The sequence below is a fragment of the Gavia stellata genome, chromosome 19 (assembly GCF_030936135.1).
Source record: "Gavia stellata isolate bGavSte3 chromosome 19, bGavSte3.hap2, whole genome shotgun sequence".
In the NCBI taxonomy this organism is placed as follows: Eukaryota; Metazoa; Chordata; class Aves; order Gaviiformes; family Gaviidae; genus Gavia; species Gavia stellata.
In genome coordinates, this window is record NC_082612.1 from 16,610,511 (window position 1) to 16,630,911 (window position 20,401).

Below are 20,401 nucleotides of genomic sequence, written 5' to 3' on the forward strand. Positions count from 1 at the left end.
ATGCGAGAATAGAGTCTTTTCCTCATTCTTTCTCTGTGTAAATCCTCATCCACAAAATGCCTCAGTGTTTCAGATACAACTTCTTCACCCTAACCTTCTTTTTGACAAAGATTATTTGAACTAGGATATGGGCTTTTACAAGCTATGACCAAATGCATTTTTTTAATATACAGAGCTATACCAAACCTCACTTAATTTGCAAAATTCTAAACTTTTTTTTTCAAATTCCTGCTTTCAGAGTAGGAGCTAAAAGGTAGGAAAAGAAGCAGCTGGATATAAGGGTATCAGAAATAGGAAGAAAATTCAGTTTTGTCAACAGTATACTAATTGTTTCAAAGGAGTAATAAAGAGCTTGAAAAGAGTGTGAAAGTGACCCTCTGACATGATAAAAAGGCAGCCAGGTTCTGGGAGAAGGGCCCACTGCTCTGTGCAGCAAGACAGTGCTTTGTCTTTTCTCATCACAGCTCTCCAATCGCAAGCCTCCTTAGGCCTGCAGCAAAATGCTTCTTGGAGCTTGTTTCTCACTGAATTGGATACAAGTGTTTTCATAAGCTAAATTTGCTTTGTTCTCTGTGCAGTTCTGAAGTTGCTGGTCCTGCTGCCAATAAAACAAAATACAATGAAAGCTCTCTAGAGACTTTAGAGAGCTGGAGGCTCCAGAGAGAAAGAAGGAAGCACTATCGCTGTTTTACAGAAAGAAAACCAGTGGTATGGAGAATGAAGTGACTTCTCAAAGAGCGCTTAGCTGGTGGTAAAACTAGAAATAAATACAATGAAGTAAATACCCGTGCAGAACAAATGTAGAAAAGAGTGAAATACAAACAAGGATAATCTCTTCCTCTCTCACCTCCCTTTATAAAATAACATCCGCTCCTAAAATCTTTAAATACTATAGGGATGTTTGGGGAAATCTGAAGCATATAGTCAATCCCTTCAGCCATCTCAGTAACTCATCCCTCTTGTGGTAGCTCTGCCAGTTCAGCTTGCTCCTAACCTACTGCATTCCTACCATGACGTTGAATTGGCTATTGTAGTAGTCTAAACAAAACATTCTTCCAGTCGCCTTCCTTGGCTTATGGCCCCATCATTTATTATGCTATAGCAAGCAGCATTAGGAAGGTAAACAGCTCAACTTAATTCTATCTTGTTTAAATTGGCCCTTGAAATGGGCAACACTTAAAAATTCAGCACTTAGAATAAAATATTTCATTAAGTACTACGGTTTGACCCTTATCTCTACAAACTTCTTGATTTATACAGAGCTGCAAACTTAGAGAATATGTTTTCTAAGGGCTAACATAGTATTCTCGCAGAAAGATAGCAGCAAGTTTGGCTGACAGATCAACGTCTCGTAGGCCTGACCTGCCAGACGGACTACTTGAATGGGCCCACAAAATTACCTGTCAGCTGACTCCCAAAGGGTCTTCCCAAGAAGGGACGGCTCAGCCATTCAAAACATGGCATTCCCAGTTCCCAGGCACTTTCTCCCATATGTGCTGGAAGTGTCACATGTTTAGAATCAACAGCTGAATTTTTGGTATGATGAAGACTCATCTGTTTGCAAGCTGGAGCCAGGAAATACATTTTGTCTTCTCCATGCCCAAAGGGGTTAGATGGTTTGCCACAGCAAAGACTTGTCTAGCCTAGAGTTGTCTGGGCCAAGAAGGAAATTCAGCAAACAAGAGGGAAATGTCGAGGTAGAAGAGTGGGAGGACTGGTTTGTGAATGTCAGTGTCTCGCAGGGCTTGTGGTTCCGCTTGGCTGACTTCAGCTCTCAGGAGAAGAGGGGTCGGGGGCATTGGCGGTGAAGGCTGGATTCCGGGAGGAGGATTACAATTTACCTCCCAGCTAGACTGGATAGTAGCCAATGCAGTGCTGAATCAGACTCCTTCATGTTGAGGAGACCATGGGAGAATAATCCTGAATTGTCTGTTTTTTTAAACTTGAACTGCAGCCACAGATTTTTTGTGTTTCATTTCACATTGTTTCCCAGAGTCAATACATAATCATAGAATAATATAGGTTGGAATGGAACTCTAGATGTTAACTGGTAAAACCCACATGAAGTCCAACATGAAGCTCTTGCAAGAAAAATCCTTCTCCAGCTTGCTCCTTCCTTTGACAGCCCCTTTGCAGTTGTAGCCTAAGATGCCCACCTCCAGCCTAGTGCCACATGAAGAAGTTTTCAGGAGATGACTCTCTGGCAGCATCACCCTTCCTTTGGTAGTCCTTTACTACTTGAAGCAGGACAATATATACACTCTTCAAATTTACTTCAACCACTGTTTGAAATGAACTTGACGTGCTATTTTAAGAAAGTATAACCAATATATCAGGATATGAATCCCACATTTGCTTAGTGGATTTGCAAAGTTCCAAGGAGGTTACTATACCATTATTAGTCCCTTAAATACCAGGTTTTGCTTAAATAGTGTCTACGCAGTCTAGGAGAATGCTGTTAGTCATTACCTTTTAAATAAATGGTGCTTTTGTCAGAGCTAAGTTTTTTTTCCTGAACAAGGACCTCAAGATATTCAAGGTCACTGGGTTATATTTTTTTTCACCTGTCCTTATTCTTCCTAAATTTCTGTAGAAGTGGATCTCTAGGAAACACAGTAATTAGTCAAAGCTTTTACTCTTTAAATAATTGTGAAATATAATAGGATGTTCTTTTGGTATAAAAATCAGCTCAGCTCAAGTGAAGCCAATGAAGTTATAAACATACGCCAGCTAAGGGACTGACATATTGTTAAAGTGTTATGCAGCATTTCATAAAATATAGGTAATAATCCATTACACTTTGAGATTCATTTATCGGGGGTTGCAGAGTCCTTTTGCATCTATGGATGAAAGAGGTTATACAGTAGGGTGATTAAATTTCATTCTGTATTTTGACTCAGTTTTGTTAAACATTATCATTTTTTACAGTTTAAACTAATTGCTTTATACCAAAGTCTACATTTGATAGTAATCAGCCTAGACTGTCAAATGTAGTTTAATTTCCAAGAAGGCTGGGATGCCCGGAATCACTGGGCTAGGTCCCATCGGAATTCTTAGGATGCAATTCCACAGAGACTTAAACCAATTTAATTCCAGGCTCCCAGCTCCCAGTCTTCCCTGACGCCCAGCCACAGGTTCCCCACTCCCACCCACATAGTAGCATTGACATTCAGTCAATGGCAGGGAGAACCAATTCAGATTGACCAGTGAGGAAAATGTTGTTCATCTTGGTGAAGAATTGTGCTGAAGAAAAGAGAATTTAAAATATTCAATGGTCTGAAGAGCACTGCATACTTTTAAAGGAAAACTACATTTAACAAGAATAAAGTATTTTCCCCTTCAAGATGAAAACAGTCTCTGAAAATATCCAAGTCCATTCTAGTTGAAATGAAAAAGTAAAATAAATCAAGCAAAATATCCTCAGGTAGTTATTAAACATGTAAAATTTTAGCCCAAAGAATTTTAAGTTAAGCAACCTTATTCCAAAAATAAAAAGACAGTTATACAGCAGGAGCAGAATCATCAACCCCTGTCTTCATCTCAGGTCTTTAAAAGACAGATGTTTTTGGCCTTGAATACCGCCGGGATCAGACCGCCAAATGCCTTGAAAAGGGAGACTGAGACTTTGAACTTTGGTCACCAAGTCCGTATGTGAAGCCAGAGCAGAGGACAAAGAGGTACGCATGCCTGTGCAGCGTCAGTAACCTATGCTGATGGGCTACAGGACTCTCTATTACTCAGTTTATTAACTCATAATAAGGATGCAGACACATCTTGTTGTTATATCCTGCTTAAATAGTAATGAATACACATAAAGTTGATTCTAGGCTACAGTGGGGTGCAATGCTTAAAGCAGCTAGAGGAATTAGAAACTGTTAGTCACGGATACTGCTCTGTGAGAGTCCAAACCGAGGTCTTCATCAGTCTTAAGCTACTGCATTCTGTATAAACCAGCTACAAGAGAAAGATGACACTAAGTGAAAGAGACACAGAAAGAAACTTCAGTCCAGGAAGAAGCCAGTGACAGATTTTGGAGTGGAAGCAAGCTCTCCTCACTCCCACCTTTAAGCCTTATTCACTGGGCCACCCTGGTTGTGAACACAGCTGCTATCAATGCATTTAGGACATGAACAGCACTTAGGGGACAATTTCATGTCCTGGAGTATGGTATCTCTAACCTCTTCATAAGAATAGTAGCCATGTTGCCTCCACAAACTTTCCATGTCCCTAGCAAAAAGGCTACTGGGCTGCATCTGCAAAAGGCATTAATTAACCCAGATTAACACATCATCTGTTCACTTTTTCCAGTAATTTGACATATACATCTAATGCTTTCCAAATGGAAAAACACCTCTACTCAGCAGCTGAATGTGAGATGCCTTGAGGTCTAGCTTTTTCAGCATTTTTTGTAAACAGTTTTACAGTCTTTGGATAAAAAAACCAACCTTGAAAATGCCAAGTATTTTGTTTATTTTTGCATTTCTTCATTGTATCTTTTTCAGCAAATGTTGGGTCACAGGTGACAGACAGTGGTAGAATTAGGTAGATGCCTTGCATGTTTGCATGAACAACATATTGTAGGCTTTTATTCATCCAAAAATGTCCCCTAAATCTTAAAAATAGATACAATTATTGACACATATTTTGAATCATGTTACTTCAAAATTACCAAATAGCAGACAAATTCTCTTTATCATTATTGCAGAAGAGTTGATAAATCTCATGTGTAAATAAAAACTATTTCTTCTATAAAAAAGTATTTAGCTGGACTTGTTTTTAGGATTAAGTCTAAACTGAAAACTCTCAATGTACAAATAATGAAGGTAATTCAACTCCAAACGTAACCCTACATACAAACTGTATAAATAGCTGTTCCTCTCTACTTTTCAACAGAAAAAAATGAAGCTCTTGAATCTAAATATCCTGTCTTTCAGTATATTCCAGTCTAAATATTGTTTTAGATCTCATAGCTTGAGCATTTATAACACGTAACAAAGTTAAAGCACTTGAGAACATCATAGCTTTCCAGATTTTACATGGAAAAGAAACAGCTGCTCCTTGAGGAATTCTGCTAGTTCCCAGAAAAAACCTGTAAATAAAAATGCTTTCAATAAGACCCAAACATTGGACAACCATCACCACTTCTACTGCTTGGATGAAGGTATATGACTACTCCCATAGCAATAAGACCATTTGAGAAAAGTGGCTGATACTGGGGGGTCAGAAGATGGTTTTATTAATTTTTACATAAATACATTATTATTATATGTTAAAAGACATGTCGATTCATAATTTAATCAACATAATTTTTTTTAAAAAGTCTCTAATGGTGTTCTAGAAGTGCCAGATCTATTTGATATAGCAGACCCCAAGAAGTCAGCCAACGTAACTAACTGAAGCCCCTCTGAATCTAACACTCCCCAGACCTGCTTTCTGGTACCCAAGGCTGTCAGCAGGGCTGGCTGGGCAGGAGGCTGCATTCACCCGGTGATCCCACTTCCAGCACCTAGATGAGGCATCTCCACCAGGCACTGTTCGTCTCCATGCCCATCTTGAAACTTGCATGCACTATCTCCCTCTTAAAGCTCTTTTGCCACATTTGGTATTGACACAAGCTAACTACTTATGTCTACACAATCACTATAACTTCATTTCCATTTATATAATTTATATTCATGAAAACCTCTTTTACATGCTGCCTAGGCATTTTTAACGCGTGAGAATTTATCCCTCCCAAAGTTCTGGTATTTTCAACCTGGTTTAATTTTTGACACGTGCAATTTCTCTTTAGTCCTCTTTTACTAATCTCTTAAAATTACACTGCAGGAATCATGTGTCATCCCATCAATGTATTTTGCAACACAGGCTGTCCTGTACAGAAGGAGCAGGCAGTACAGAATCATTTAATTATCATAAATATATGTAGGGCTGAGGAATTACAACTGCTGTTTAGTATAATGACTCTCAAAGGAAAACATTCACAGGAGAAACAGAAAATGGTACAGATCTTCCTTTTTTTTTTCTTTTAATTATTTGGTTTATGATACACTATTTCCTGGCCCTTATCTAGTCATTAACCACTTGCCTCCCTCTTTATTCTCCTGTCTTGCAAATCTAACGATCACATTACACTTGATTAAGTCCAGAAATATGTATTTTTTCCTCTTCATTCTTGTAATCTCTGAGAACACATAAAGCATGTCAGGTATAATCTGTATATCTGAGCTTGAGCTTCTGTTTGGCATCTTATCATTTTGTAGCAACTTGCTCCTTAAGAATATTCAGAATCTGATTTTCAATTCATTTAATGCTCAGCTGTTTGCAGATCCTCATATGCCTTTTTCTCAAAAACAGAAGCAATGAACCTCATTCACATGCCTGCTAGTACATATTACCATAATGTGCTATCAAAAATGATAGATTCAGTATGTGGTATACAAATACAGGATAAGTCATGGAAAAAAGAAACAAGTAACTCAAGCAATAATGAACTTCGGTGCTCGTGAAAAGGAAAACAGATTTTATGTTTTCTGACCAACAATACTAGTGGTTTCTACAAAAACCAAAATCCCCTCCAACAGCAAGAATCCCTCATCCTCTTCTGCTCTAACTGTAAATGGCAGAGCAAAAGGGAGTAGGCATTTTAGTTTATCCATGCATACCTTTGTCACAAAACCAAGCAGTCAACCGGTTGTCTTTCAGGAACAGTATTTTAAGAACTTGAAGAATGACAGCAACAACCTAGCTGTTGAAACTGCAACAAAGATGTGCCCCTCAGACACATTGCAGGTGTCTTTTTCAACAGCAGCAGAAAGAGAAAAAGGCATCAGCCTTTTTTCTGACCAAAGTTATGTTGTGACTGCATGCATACACCCATCTGCCCACTCCTGGATTCTTCAGTAATACAGCCTTTGGCTTCACAACAACATGTACTACCATTTCACTGAATAAAGTGTTTCTTTGGTAGTTGCATGAAGATAATTTTTTTTTTCCCCATTAAGACCCTTATCTCTTGATTCAATCCAGCTTATACAAAAGATTTGGGCACTACATTTGCCCTTTTCATATTAGTCAGTGACATTTTCCATAACTTCCCTTACTCAAGCAAATGTGAGTTGGGTGTAAGTATGTGCAGGTCAGAAGAAGTACCTGCATCTTTTCTTCTTGAAGGTGAATTTCTAAAATGTAGAGTTTAGAATCTGGATAATGTTTTAGAGAAGTTTCTGAAAAGTTATTTGAAACGTGGAAGGATGGTTAACAAAAAGAGCAAGCATCAGATGAAGAAGCAGCTGGATCAGATCTAACCATGATTTAAGCATAGGAAGTTTCCTGTTTAGCACAAGCAGTGCTGTGCACCTGTATCATACCATTTGATATGTGAAAAGCTTTGCCAGCACTAAATTATGTCACAGGCAGAGCTGCGTGACTAACTCATGAAGGAGCTATGTATTGAGTTACACTGGCTTTCCAGTCCAAAGAATACTTACAAGCAGAGTGTGATTTCTTACCATGTCTCTGTTCAGATTAATTTTTCCTTTGAGTCATCTAAAAATGTGTGATTATTTCAAAATTCATCTAAATTAAGTTAACTGCATGCTGATGTCTGCCTTCTTATTTTTCCCTGGCTGTATGAGCCCCCAAGAACAGTTTGGATAAACACATTGCACTTTCCATTTACACTAACACATTTATTGAGATGCTAAACTGTTCCCAGCCTTACACAAAGTCTATGTCTGATCAGAGTCTGACCTGGATGTCACCTAGGTAGGGCCTATACATGCATGCCACAATAATAAAGATTTTAAAGTCAAGTCAATATTTTCAGGAAATTAGCTGCTGCAAAAACTCAGGTATCTACTCTTCAAGCAACCTCAGAAAGGTGATGGAGAAGAAACAGACCAGGAAAAAAGGGACACACAATGCTGGTATAGCTAGACTTGCAGAGGAAAAACTATGATTGAACTAGAAATTTAAACTAGATCTTCTTCATTCCAAGCAGTTATATTGGGGAAGAAAATAGTCACAAAACCAGAACTACATAGGAGCAATGTGCCAGATGATATAACCATACACTGAAAGGCAAAACCCAATATTGCTAAAGGATATTGCTGAAAGCATCAGATAAGAATGTCATCAGTACAGAAAGGGAGAACTCATCTCTGCTGGAGAATTCTACATGCTTTCTAGCTTGACCTGTGGTGACAGCATACACCAAAGATATCTTTTTAGATATATTTCTCATGAGTCTGAAGTGATTTAGGAGCCTAAGTCCCCATAGGAAGTCCTAATCACCTTAACACTTCACAAATTCTATGAAACAGGGGGAAAAAACCCCAAACAACATCAATAATGCCTTGGCTCTCCAGTCATGTTAGACTCCTGTGTTTAGCAAAGTATGATAAACATGTTCTTCATTTCCTATTGGTCGAGAGCAGAAATATAGTGGAAAATGGAAAAATATTTTAAATTTTAAGACTTACATAATGGATCACATAGCTCAAGGATGTCATATGTAATATTGAATGTGGGAAGTAAAACTAAGAATAGGCTACTCATGCATGATCCATATGCTGAAATCTAGTCGCATAAATATTTGTCCAAAACTTTTGAATAATGAACACATTTGAAAAATGAACTATTCACTTCAAGACAGTTTCCACCTAGAAAAACACAACTAAATTCAAGAAAACACTCACTGCAATTAATGTGACTAATTCTAGTGGAGAGTAATGTCTGTTTCTTCTCTGTCTAGCACAGGTCAGAAATTGCTGGAAAAATTTTCATTTCATTCACAGCCTTTAATTTCTACAGCAAATTGTATTTTATACTATGTTTCTCTCTTCCAGTCAAAACTGGTCTGCTTGTCACCGAAACCTCCCAACGTGCATCAAATCCACAGTTACTACACACGGGTTTTCATATTGCTGAGTTCAAAAACTCCTCCAGTTTCAATCGTGCCACTTATGATTTTTTTTTTTTTTTGCAATATTTTGCTAATTATTTTTAGGCTAATTAATGTGTGTATTGGCCTCTCTCTGTGTGCCCTGGAGCCATTTGTTATGCTATTTTAGTAGAGAGAGTGTTTTGCTACTCATTTGGTTCCCTACCTGGCACCATGACGGATGCTGGGAGAAAGGCTTGAGCCTCTGGTGTTTCCCTGCAGGGTTTGAATCCCTACCGCAAACTTTAAGCTGCAGCCCAGCTTGAATTTACAAAAACATGCTGAATCATTGGCAGGTTTGGTGCAGCTTGTTTCTGTCACACAGTAAGGGACTGTTTTTGTTGAATCTTGAAAGAAAAACTTTCCCATTCCCAGTGGCTTGCTACAGGATACTGAGCGCTCATGTCAGGACACTCATTTTTCAACACTTTAAAACTGTAAACTATATCTGAAAATATAGAATGCAATTAAAGTGAATATTGCAGAGTCTCTTGCTGCTGCTAGTCACTGTTTCTGGCAATTGTCATCATTTGTGACATAAGAAACAGCATGGGAGCCCAATGTCACAGGTTGCATAGCAGCTTCCATCCTGTCAGAAGAAATTTAATATTTAAAGATGCAGTCAGAATACTGATCCTGGAATAACACCAGGGCATTGCAATGAAGAATCAGGCCCTTAAAATTTAATCTAACATTCAACATTTAAACACAAAGTCTCTTCTCACAGGATCAGAAGAGATAATCTCTAGCTCTAGAATCTTACATAGTGGGAATTTCAGATGTCACTCAGAGATCCCTTGTGTTTTTCGCTAATCTGAGTATCAGACTCAGCAGATATCAGTAATCACCTCAAACTATGTTCCTGGGCTAGACACCAGAGATGGCAGAGTAAATAATGCAATCCTCCTGCCACTCTCAAAGGCAGGGACACAGCTGTCCAGCATAGGGTGCCACACTTACCGGGATGGTCTCGGCTAGGGAAAGAACAAGACCAGCAGGAGATGGACAAGAGTTAATGGATACACTGGGAGTCACTCATGGGCTGCCTATATGGGATCCTTTGGGTCAGCCTGACGCTGACAGTACTGTCTCTCCCTTCAAGCGTTACACTCACTTCTGCACACACTCATACTGTTCCTCTACACATCAAGTGTACTTAAAAAGGCCTTTTATTTTGAAATACAATTGATAAGTGGTGAAAATGACTCCCGGTGTACATTGGTGTCAAGAAGGCCCATGCGAACCCGCTGACACAACCTCAGGTCCCAGGCATAGACTTCCATTTAAGAGTTCCAGGAACAAACATCAAATGGACACTGTACATGCTCCCTGTCTCTTCTCTTGTCCTGTCATGGAGGAGCTCTCTCATTAAGTATGGCCTCACCTCTGGAGCACATTCCTTTCATCAGTCCTCAAGAGCTTGGGTTTGGCAGCCAACAGAGCAAAGGCCACTCCTCTGCTTTCACTCTAGTCTATACTTCATGTGCTGTTTGGTGTTACGTATCTGGGCACAGCAATGCAACCCTGCTCCCACTCACTGATAATAGCTTCTCTAACTCCCAGTCTCCGCACATTTAACCTTAGTCACTAGTTAGAGAAAAACCCAAGACCCTAGAATAGTAAATAATACACTTAATGTTTGTTACTGCATATCTCCTCTGAATTTCAGCAAACTTTATTCTGTAATGTGAGACACATACAGTAAAAAAACAACACAACAACTTCAAATTGCAATCTACGTACATCTGAAATGATGACACACCACAGCATTAAGTTTTGCAGAGTCTGTTACTGGTTTAAATAGTACGCACCAATAGATGTAGGTCTCACTGCCAGTGGACGGTTAAGACTGGTTTAAATGCAACACATAGCATTAATTTTACTGGAATCCAGTGATGATAATGTTTCTCTTATCTTCCATAATTTAAAAAAAATAAAGTCTTATGAGTTTAGGAAGAGGGAAATGGTAAATGACCGAACTACCTTTTAAAGCATTGTTACCTCTGACATTCAGGGACCCATCTTTGAAAACTATTTTCCATCCTACCATCTGAGGCTAGCAGTGTAATGGCAAGCACGCTATGCTTCCTTGCACAGTGCTGCAGCTATGAATTGAAGCACTGGAACAGTGACCCACAACCAAACTTAATCCCATGGGAAGTGGCATGATCTGAACAGGGAGGAAAAAAAGAAAATATACCGTGGCACTGAAGAAGGGATGGCTCAGTGAATGGATATGCAGAAACTAATGGATGATTTAAGATCTGTACTTGATGACAGGAAGTTTAAGTTTATGTTGCAGACACAGGGTCTCTCCTATAGCAGAAATAAGACAATGAAGAGAACACTAGCAACTATTTCACATGGACTTAAAGGGTAAGAAATATCTTTGAGAAGGAAAACAAGAAGAGGAATTACATTATAAAAGTAGAGGAAGAAGAAAGAGCAGAAAAGGCAGAATGCTATGCAAATCACCCTGAGCTTGGGGTTTGGCCCAGAAGCACAAATGAATAGCTCTTAAACTGAAGATATTCTTCAAGCATGGGAAAGCAGAAATCTGTTTAGCAATCTTCTGTAGGCAAGAATATTACTGTAACAGTGAAGTGACTGTTAAGGCTGTTGTTAGCACTTTTCTGCATGTGAAATCAAATACTTTTTCCTGAATTTTTTTCTGCATAAGCACTTAGAATCATAGAAGTTGTCTTTTACTGGAGACCCTCACCTTTTGCAAGACTTGCTGCATCATTCCTGTATTCATTTCTAGCTAATTTTTGAGCAATTGCAGATTTGGAGCCTCATTTCTTACACTTGGGAGTTTCCTGCTCAGCCCATAGTTCATAATACTAATGGGATTTTTTTCCCCCTAATTACATTGCCTAAAGTTTTCTTTTCCTGTAGGTCATATTTATCATTTCCTGTCCAAAATGAATTATAATTCATCACAGCTAATGGCATTTTTGTTCAGCAGTTGGCTTGGGCTTATTTTTTTCTGTTGGACAAGCTGCAGAAACAGTTGTCTTTGAATCATATTTATTAAAGTTGTATAATAGAAGTAATTTGCATTCCTGTTATGTCTACCATTGGACTGATCCAGCAATGGACCCTCTAGGAACTGGCAAATTCTTTAAACTCTCCCTGAGGTAATGTGGATTTGCAGAGACCCTGTGCCTCACACAAAAGTAGCCAAGGACCTAGCAAAACCAATGATTTTCTCTCAACCAAAAAGCCATAAGAAAACATAGAACTATAACCTGCTTAATTCATTCAAACTAATGCAAAGGGGAATGCTGTAGGCTGTCATTTATAATTTGGCTTCTTTTCCAGAATATGCAAAAATGTCAATCGAACAGAAGTAGTTGTGCCATAGAGATGCTGACAGTATTTGCTGTTTATTGTGATATAGGTTAACAGAGCTAAAATGCCTAACAATAAAAAATCTCCAATACCACATTTCTAGCAGAATAATCCAATTGGATTGCTTAGATGTAATCAGGATAGGCTCCAAACATTGCAAATGGAGGGCAAGGTTCAGAATACACTTGCACTCAGTTTAGGACAATGTACCCTCTTTAAGGCATAATATACCTTCACTGCTCCCTTACCACATATACTGGCAAGTTTCTTGCAGTACCTGAAGCACAGTGGTGGCCCAAAGCAGTTGCTCTCCTCACAGCTCTATTATGTTTAGAAGAGAGGGTGCTAGTTTAAATTTAAATACTTGGGCCAAAATGTTCATGCTAATTGAGTTTTAAATTGCCAGAACAGGTGTGCTAAGATGGTTGAGAGTTTTCAGAGGTGCTGTACCTTCCACCTGAGCTGTTCCAGCAGAGGCGTTCTGCATAAACCCACATGAGAAGAGAATCCGGCCAGCAGAGTCTCACCTTGAAGAGCCGGGGGTCAGCAGCACCACGTACAAAATGTACGGTACTGGTGTCCTGTTCCTGCCCAATAGTCTCTGACTGCAGTCTCAGTGCCTGCAACATCAGCAGGTTCATTCTGTATGTCTTAGAAAAAGAGCCACGTTCTAAACCTTCTACTTCCTCTTTCTTTCCTGTTTATCTCATCCACTTATTTCTTTCTTTGCATAAATCCATGATTTTTTCCCTCTGATCTTCAAACACCATGTGTTCAAATGTGTTCTAGCCATTTACTGGTTATTCTTGACAGCAAGGAAAAAAAACTGAATGAAAGCTTAGCAACTGCAATCTATTGACGTGGCCAAGATGCAAGAGAATCAAAGACCTAGAAAAGAGACAATACAATCAATTGTTCTGTCTTTCTTTGAAACCTTAAAATGGAATTTGGTCATCCATAGCATAAAAACAGAAAGGTCACATTTTCCATAAAGATGTTTTTGTAAAGGACAGTTTAATTAGATCTCTTTGACTCTTCTTTCAATGATCAGCCTTTGGAATCATAAGTTTAAAATTAAGTCTGCTGCTTAATAAGCCTTTTGCTTTTCCAGTTTTAAGAGCTACGTATACAAGAATCCCAAGACATACTTACTCTGAGCAAGCTGTTACAGGGGTAAAACTTTCCTATAATTGTTCATTGGACCATCCCTTGGGTTTCAGAGGAAAGGTAATATGGCAGCATTTATGGTAGCAAGAGCTAAAGCATTGAAACTGTGGTAGAACACAAGTTCAAAATTTGTACAGTAGGAAAACTTTGTTATGAATAAACAATAAAAATCCCCAACAGGGATAAAATAGCATTATTGAAGGAAATACCAGATCTGTTACCAATAAAGTATAGTGTATTGAAAATGCACAGCTGTTGCTGGAAATTTGTAGTATGTTGAAAGTTAATGATCAAAAGCTGAATAATAAGGAATAATTAATATTAACTGGCAATTAATTGAAGTATATAAAATAAATAACACTATGATAAATTAAATAATTTCATAATTAAATAACAGATGATAAATTAAATAATTATAAATTAATAAATTCATTAATAAGTGGTTTAAAACAAAAAGGACCTAAGTAATGAAATTCAGTAAGTTTTGACTTTAACAAGCATTAAAAACTGCGCTTGACTTTCATTCCCATTTCTTTAGAGATACAGTGAAATTCTAGGTGCAACTGATGGATTCTTTAAACTTCTTGATGTTAGAAGTGGCCTCTAAAGCAAGCTGCAATGTGGTGTTAAGATTAATTTTGTGGACAGACACACGACAGTTTGACTTTTCGTGGTTTACAATAAGTCAACAATACCAAAGTTAAAGATTAATGCAGGGACCTAAGAGTGATTTGTCCAAGCTCTTTTGTGACATCTAGAACAGATTAATAAGCTGGATTTTTAAAGAGGAAGTGAGAGTTATTGCAACAGAGAAAAAATAATCTATTAGCATCTTGGTTCAATTTCTGCCTCAAATTTGACATTTAATTGCCTGCTAACTCCAAAGGGAAAATCTTAATTCTAAAGAATAATGTGCATTACATCATTCATATTTACAGATGTGTTTATTCTAAGAATACTCATTCAAGATGAGCTATTTATTTCTTCTTTCTGTTCTTCAGAGACAAGCATTGCCAAAATAATACTGAATTTACCTGTTGATGGAAAACCAACAGAAGCCTCTTACATTGCTGCTATGAATGTTCTTTTATCCCCAGAGTGAAGATAAAAAGGGAGGCAAGTTGCATCACATTTGCCACAGAGTGAGCAAGAACAGGGCAGAAAATTTGACAAGCTACATCAGTTTAGCAGCTCTGTGATAACTACTTGTATATCTGCTTTCCCTGTTGCAAATCTGAGGTGATTTCAGGTTGCTTACCTGGAACTGGTCAAATATCTTATTGCTGTTTTAAATAATCTTTCATCCTTCACATTAATGCTTCTGCTCCTCTCAAAAAAAGATAAAATCTCATTAAAATAAGTCATCTGCTGTGGTTATAATACAGTGCATACAAGGAACTGTTTTGATTTATTTTAGTGAGGTGGTTGGGAACACAACTCTGGCAATTATAAAAAAATAAACCAGAAAATGTTTGCGTTATTTAAGAGCAAAATGTTGAAGTACCAGTCTCATAAAATCAGTATGTCATATGCTTCCATCCTGTCATTTGTCTGGTTGGTGTTTTAAAATATGCACTTTAAGTTCAGAGAGGTCAACTGAAGAGCTGAAGGATATACAGTCATTGCATCAGACTAAAAGGACTAAAAAACATTCCTGCACTCTAAAACCCCAATCTAATATAAACACAGCATTGTATTAGATCCAGAATCCTCTCGGTTTGAGGTAAATACTATATATGTACATTCATATTAATAAATCATTTAGGTCCTTCAGAACCTAGAGTTACTTGCTATGTCATGAAGTTGGTTTTATCCTCTATTGCTGCTACAGCATTGAATAACTTCACTAGGACAAATCAGCAAGTTTTAGCACTGAAAGGATCACTGAACAAATGAACGGTCTCCAATAAGCAGCTTTTGCTAAAAAAAAAAAAACTTTCACATTTAGACTGCTAACTGCTTAAAAGAAGCCTGCCCACTTCAGCAAGTGTGGTGGCTCAAAACAGTAGTGACACTGAACTGGAACAGAGTACAATTATATTACAGCAATTTTCTCAAATCCTAGTGGCAAAGATAAAACAGATCTGTTCTATGAGAAACACCAAGAACTAGAAGAAAATAATCTTGGGCCACAACATAGAAGTGATGGCAGAAGACACTTGCTCTATTAGTTTGTGTATGAAAACATTAGTTTGAGACTTAAGCCACATTTTAGAAGCTTCACTTTACTCCCTTTCCAGCACAGAAAATGTAAGTATAACCATCAGATAAGATATACCATATCCTGGAAAACAACCAGAAATGTAAGGGGATGTTTGGTGAAACCATAATTTTGCCTAAATAACTAATTTCTACTTGCTAAAAATCATAATTCTAAACATTCATAAAATAAACTATAAGGTAAGGCTTTGTTTTTTTAGAAAAAAATCAAAAGGACACCATGAAAGGAAGCTCTTTAGTTTCTGTATTCATATTTTCAATTATTGCTAATAGCTTGGAAGAAATCCTTTATAATTAAACTGTAGCTGTTAAAGAAATGGGATGTCTTCTTAACAGAAACTCTTTTTGATTGACTTGTAACATTCATAAACATCTGTTTTTTTTAAGTCTGCTGTTCATCATTACTCAATTGCAGAAAATAGTCACAGCCTGCTTAATTCACAGGATATTGACTAATCAGAAATATCTCTACATTCTTTTCACAGCTAATTGTCACAAGACATCAATATGATGTTTAAATCAAGGCAGCAAAAAAGTCCAGTTGATCCTAGCCAAGAGGAAAGCTATTTTAAAATATTTGGTGATCTGAAAAGCAAGCTTCATGTTTTTGTAATTTTTTAGATGTTTGAGGCAGTTTATTCTCCTCAGACTTACCAGAAAAATATTTTCATGCAAATAGCCAAAATTACCAACTATTTTACAATGACCATACAGAAGAGACAGAGGGGTCTAACAGAAGTTGTAGAGGTGAGCCTAATTCTAGCATTTCATAATTTATGAGTGGTTTGAAAGCAAAGATTTTAAAATTTGTTTTTTTACTGTAATGCTTGTATGTTTAAATTTTGTATGTATATATAAAGTTGCTAAAGCTTCCTGCATCACCAAGAGCTAGTTTCTCCTTAGTAACAATGTCAACATAGTCTAAGCTTGTAAACACAGCAAATAAACTCCAAAGGGAATACAGACAGATTTCCCATTACAGATCACAAGAGTCAAAGTATTTCAAAAAGCCAAAGTAAATAAATGGACACAATGAAAAAAGCAGATTAATTCTAACTGCTTATTTCCAGATCTTAGCTTAATAAGTATGTTTGATGATGGATACAGAAAGGTGGCATTGTCATACTATCATATGCAACAGAACAAAAAACAGTATTCAAGACAGTCTGTATGTATTTCCTGCCTTGTATTAATTTGGTTTTTGGATGGCAAAGTGCAGAACTCCATTGAGCAGCACAAGGGAAATATTCTTATGTCCTACAACATGTCATCAAAATTTCATTTTCTTCCCCTTTCCCGGCCCATTTCTATCCAGCCATCTCATTCCACATAGCAACTGAATTCAAATTGTCTACAGAAGAAAGTAATATGTTTCCATACTAAATTATGGCACTCACTCAATTGTTTTCTGTCTGGAATAAATTAGGGAATGCATGTTGTTAGTGCTCACAAAAGCCATCTGTTATCCCTCCTTGAACTCCTATTCTCTTACACTATGTCCATGATTGTACTACTTTGTCCTCCACAAGGGTAAATGGTACTATGATAAAACCAATCTCATCTTCTTTCTCTGATGAAGAAAAATCATGACATATCATTCATGGATGAGAAACTCCCTCAGTGGGCTGACCTGCCTCCATCTGCTTGAAATTAGAGAGCAGCCTATGCATTCAAAGTGATCCCAATTCTACCTCAGTGTCTGAGGTGTCAAAATGAGTAGTCTAAATATTTGGCCTTCAGTTACCTTCAGAGACATTTCCCCCCATTTGAGAGACAGGATACATGCAAATGTGTGCTTGTGTACACATATGCACACACACGCAAGCACAAGAACAAGCATTTATGCACACACACTAGTATAGGGCTGTGCTGTTCCACAGCCAAACACTATCCTGTATTTTCCAATCAATGGCTATTTCCAGGAATTCTTTTTAAAAGGTTGCCATACAGAAGCCCCATAAAAAAATGTATTTAGCCTCTGAATGGAGGTAGGAATTTCCAGTGAGTCCGGAAGACAGGAGAACTCTATTACATACAGGTGACACTGCTCTATACAAACAGCCAGGTATGTACAGGCTCACTGCAGAATATTCTCCTATAAATTCTCCTTTCTAAACAAAAATTCATACAGTTTCAAACCATGCCATTGTAGACAAAAGTCATTGTCCTTTAAAAAGAGCTAGTAAGTAATCTTTTTTCACAGCACTTTTTCCCCAGCAGTTTGTGAAAATAAAATATGAGTGATTCAAGCTCTAACACTTACAGGCACCAACGGCTTAATTATTTAACAGTTCCTGGACTGCTGATATTTCCAGCCTGTGGACTTAGTTACAAGCTCAGACCTAGGGAATTGTGTTACTGAAAACAGGTTATTAAATAATGAAATACAGGCTTTGAAAAGCCTCTGAGATGTCTACCTTTAGGAATAAGACCAGCATTAAGAGATTTCTAATAAAATATTGAATGAATTAAGGGACTTCCTTTTTCTGCATGTGGAGGTTACATTTAAATCCCCTCACTGCATAGCAGCCTTAGGCAACACAACCTGACTTGACATTCTGTTGCCTTGAAAAGGATGAAGAAGTCAGGTTTTTCCTACATGAAAGGCAGGCAGGACTCTTCCTTCTACTCTTTGCTTGTTCTCTAGGCTCCCCAGTTGAGTAGGGCTGTAGTGATTGAACTAAAAACCCGAGAAGGACTTTGCCTGACTTTCATTGGATTTTAAGTGTACATGTGTTTATTTTCTGGCATTGAAGCTATAGCAAAGCTAACTTTTGTTTGTGAGGGTCATAACTGAAGCAGCCTTAAGCCACGCCAAGCCACACAAGTCTTTGTAAGAGCAAGTGGTCCTGGCCATCAATGAGCACAAAGAGTATAAAGGCCTGCAGGGTCATTTGCTAAGTCAGACAACATTGGTGAAAGTCAAGAAAAACAGGTTGCTACTCTGAGTCTTTAAAAGATCTGAGAACTAAAGAAAAAACCCCGTGAATTTTGCAAATATGTTCCTATAGTTTTCTCCCTTCCAAATGTTAATCTTCAAAAATTTTTTAAATGGCAAGAAACACTACAACCTAGGCTTTGTAAAACTTTGCCTGAGACCTGACTGTGATCCATCAGCAGCACTGCAAAGGTCACCAATTCTTTCATCATAGCCACATCAAATATCAGAGTTATAGGTATCTATCTTTTAGCATCTTAGCTTCAACTTACCATCCAAATTCTCTGCCTGAACCACTCTCTTGTCTGGCAGCCAGCTCCCATCCCTGCACCTTTTCCTGACACACAAAGAAAGTATTTGGCTGGTATAGCTGTATGATAAGGCATAAAAGCGTGCATGTACACTCCCAGGTGCAGGCTGTCAAATACCAACTCTGCTTTCCCCTCCTCCCCCCAAACTCCCAAAGAGTGAGCTAAGTTTGGCTGGGAAGCCGGGTAACTGCCTTAGTGATAATGACTGTGACAGCAATAGGTGACACCGCTGGAATCTTCTGTGTTACTGACACAAAATATGACTTTGTCTCGTGATAATGCCAACTATTCTGGTATTTGCAAAAGCAGTAAGTGCAAAAGGATTTAGGTAACTGCAGATGGGTATGGATTTAGGTATCTGCAGATGGGTATGGGGCTTCTCCTTGTCTTCACAAGTCTCCTGCTTGAGAGAATTTGATCTTGATGGGAAGGGCTGCAAAAGGGTCTGAGGCCTCTCCAGAAGGAGTTGACTGTGGAGGTTATGTGAAGCATCACTAGGACACAGACACCCACTCCTTTTCATCTTCTCCCATACTGTCAGATCCCAAACCTCAGCACAGGCTCATTGCTCACTCCTTGCTTGGGAGCTGCTTACCCCAGACAAAATACTCTGGCATTTTACTGGGCAAAAGGTGGAGAGCTGATGTTTGAAGGAAGGAGTACAGCCTTCCTCCTGCCTATTCTTCTCCCAGGCCGGTGTGGAAAGGCCTGTCCTGCTTCCAGGGGAGGGTAAGAGAGACAGAGAAGCAGGAAACAGGAGAATGAAACTGGCCATCCCAGGGCATGTCATTTAGATTGTGGCCAGCTTTGTAATTCATGCTGAAAGAAATACAAAAATACAATCATGGACATTCTGGTGCAGAAATATTCCCAAATTCTCTGTGCTATTATTTGTTTGCCATATTGTTTGTAAGCTGGTATTTAGAAAGCCAACAAATGACCCCCCAAACTCACAAATTTTAGCAGAATAATGATTTTCCTGAAAACTCTTGGTGGAGTGTCAAAGTTGTTCACAACAATTTACCCCTCTCAAGTCATCTCACAGACAGCAGAAAGCATAGTAAAGGCATGACTGTCCATCAAAGCCAAAAGATGGATCCAAAAGGCTGCTTAACATAATTGCATGACAGTATCTCATGTCAGTTGGCTTGCAAAAAAATAAACTGCATCCCTCAAGGCTGACAGTAACATACTACTCGAAGGAAAAAAGGAAGAGGAAGACATAGTCTTCTCTTTCACCAAAAATGAAATAATTACAATCTTCCTCAAAACAGAGTATAAAAGGACTCAAATCTAGAATGAAGTGACTTAAGCTGATCCCAAAAAGGGATCAGCTCTGCCAATTTTAGTCAGACCTAGCAGCTCATCCCATCAAGATGTCAAAAAATAAAGTGTAGTAGTTGAGAACAGCAAAGTTAAACTGAGCTATTACCGAATACCACACAATTATATTAAGTTGTGAAAATACAT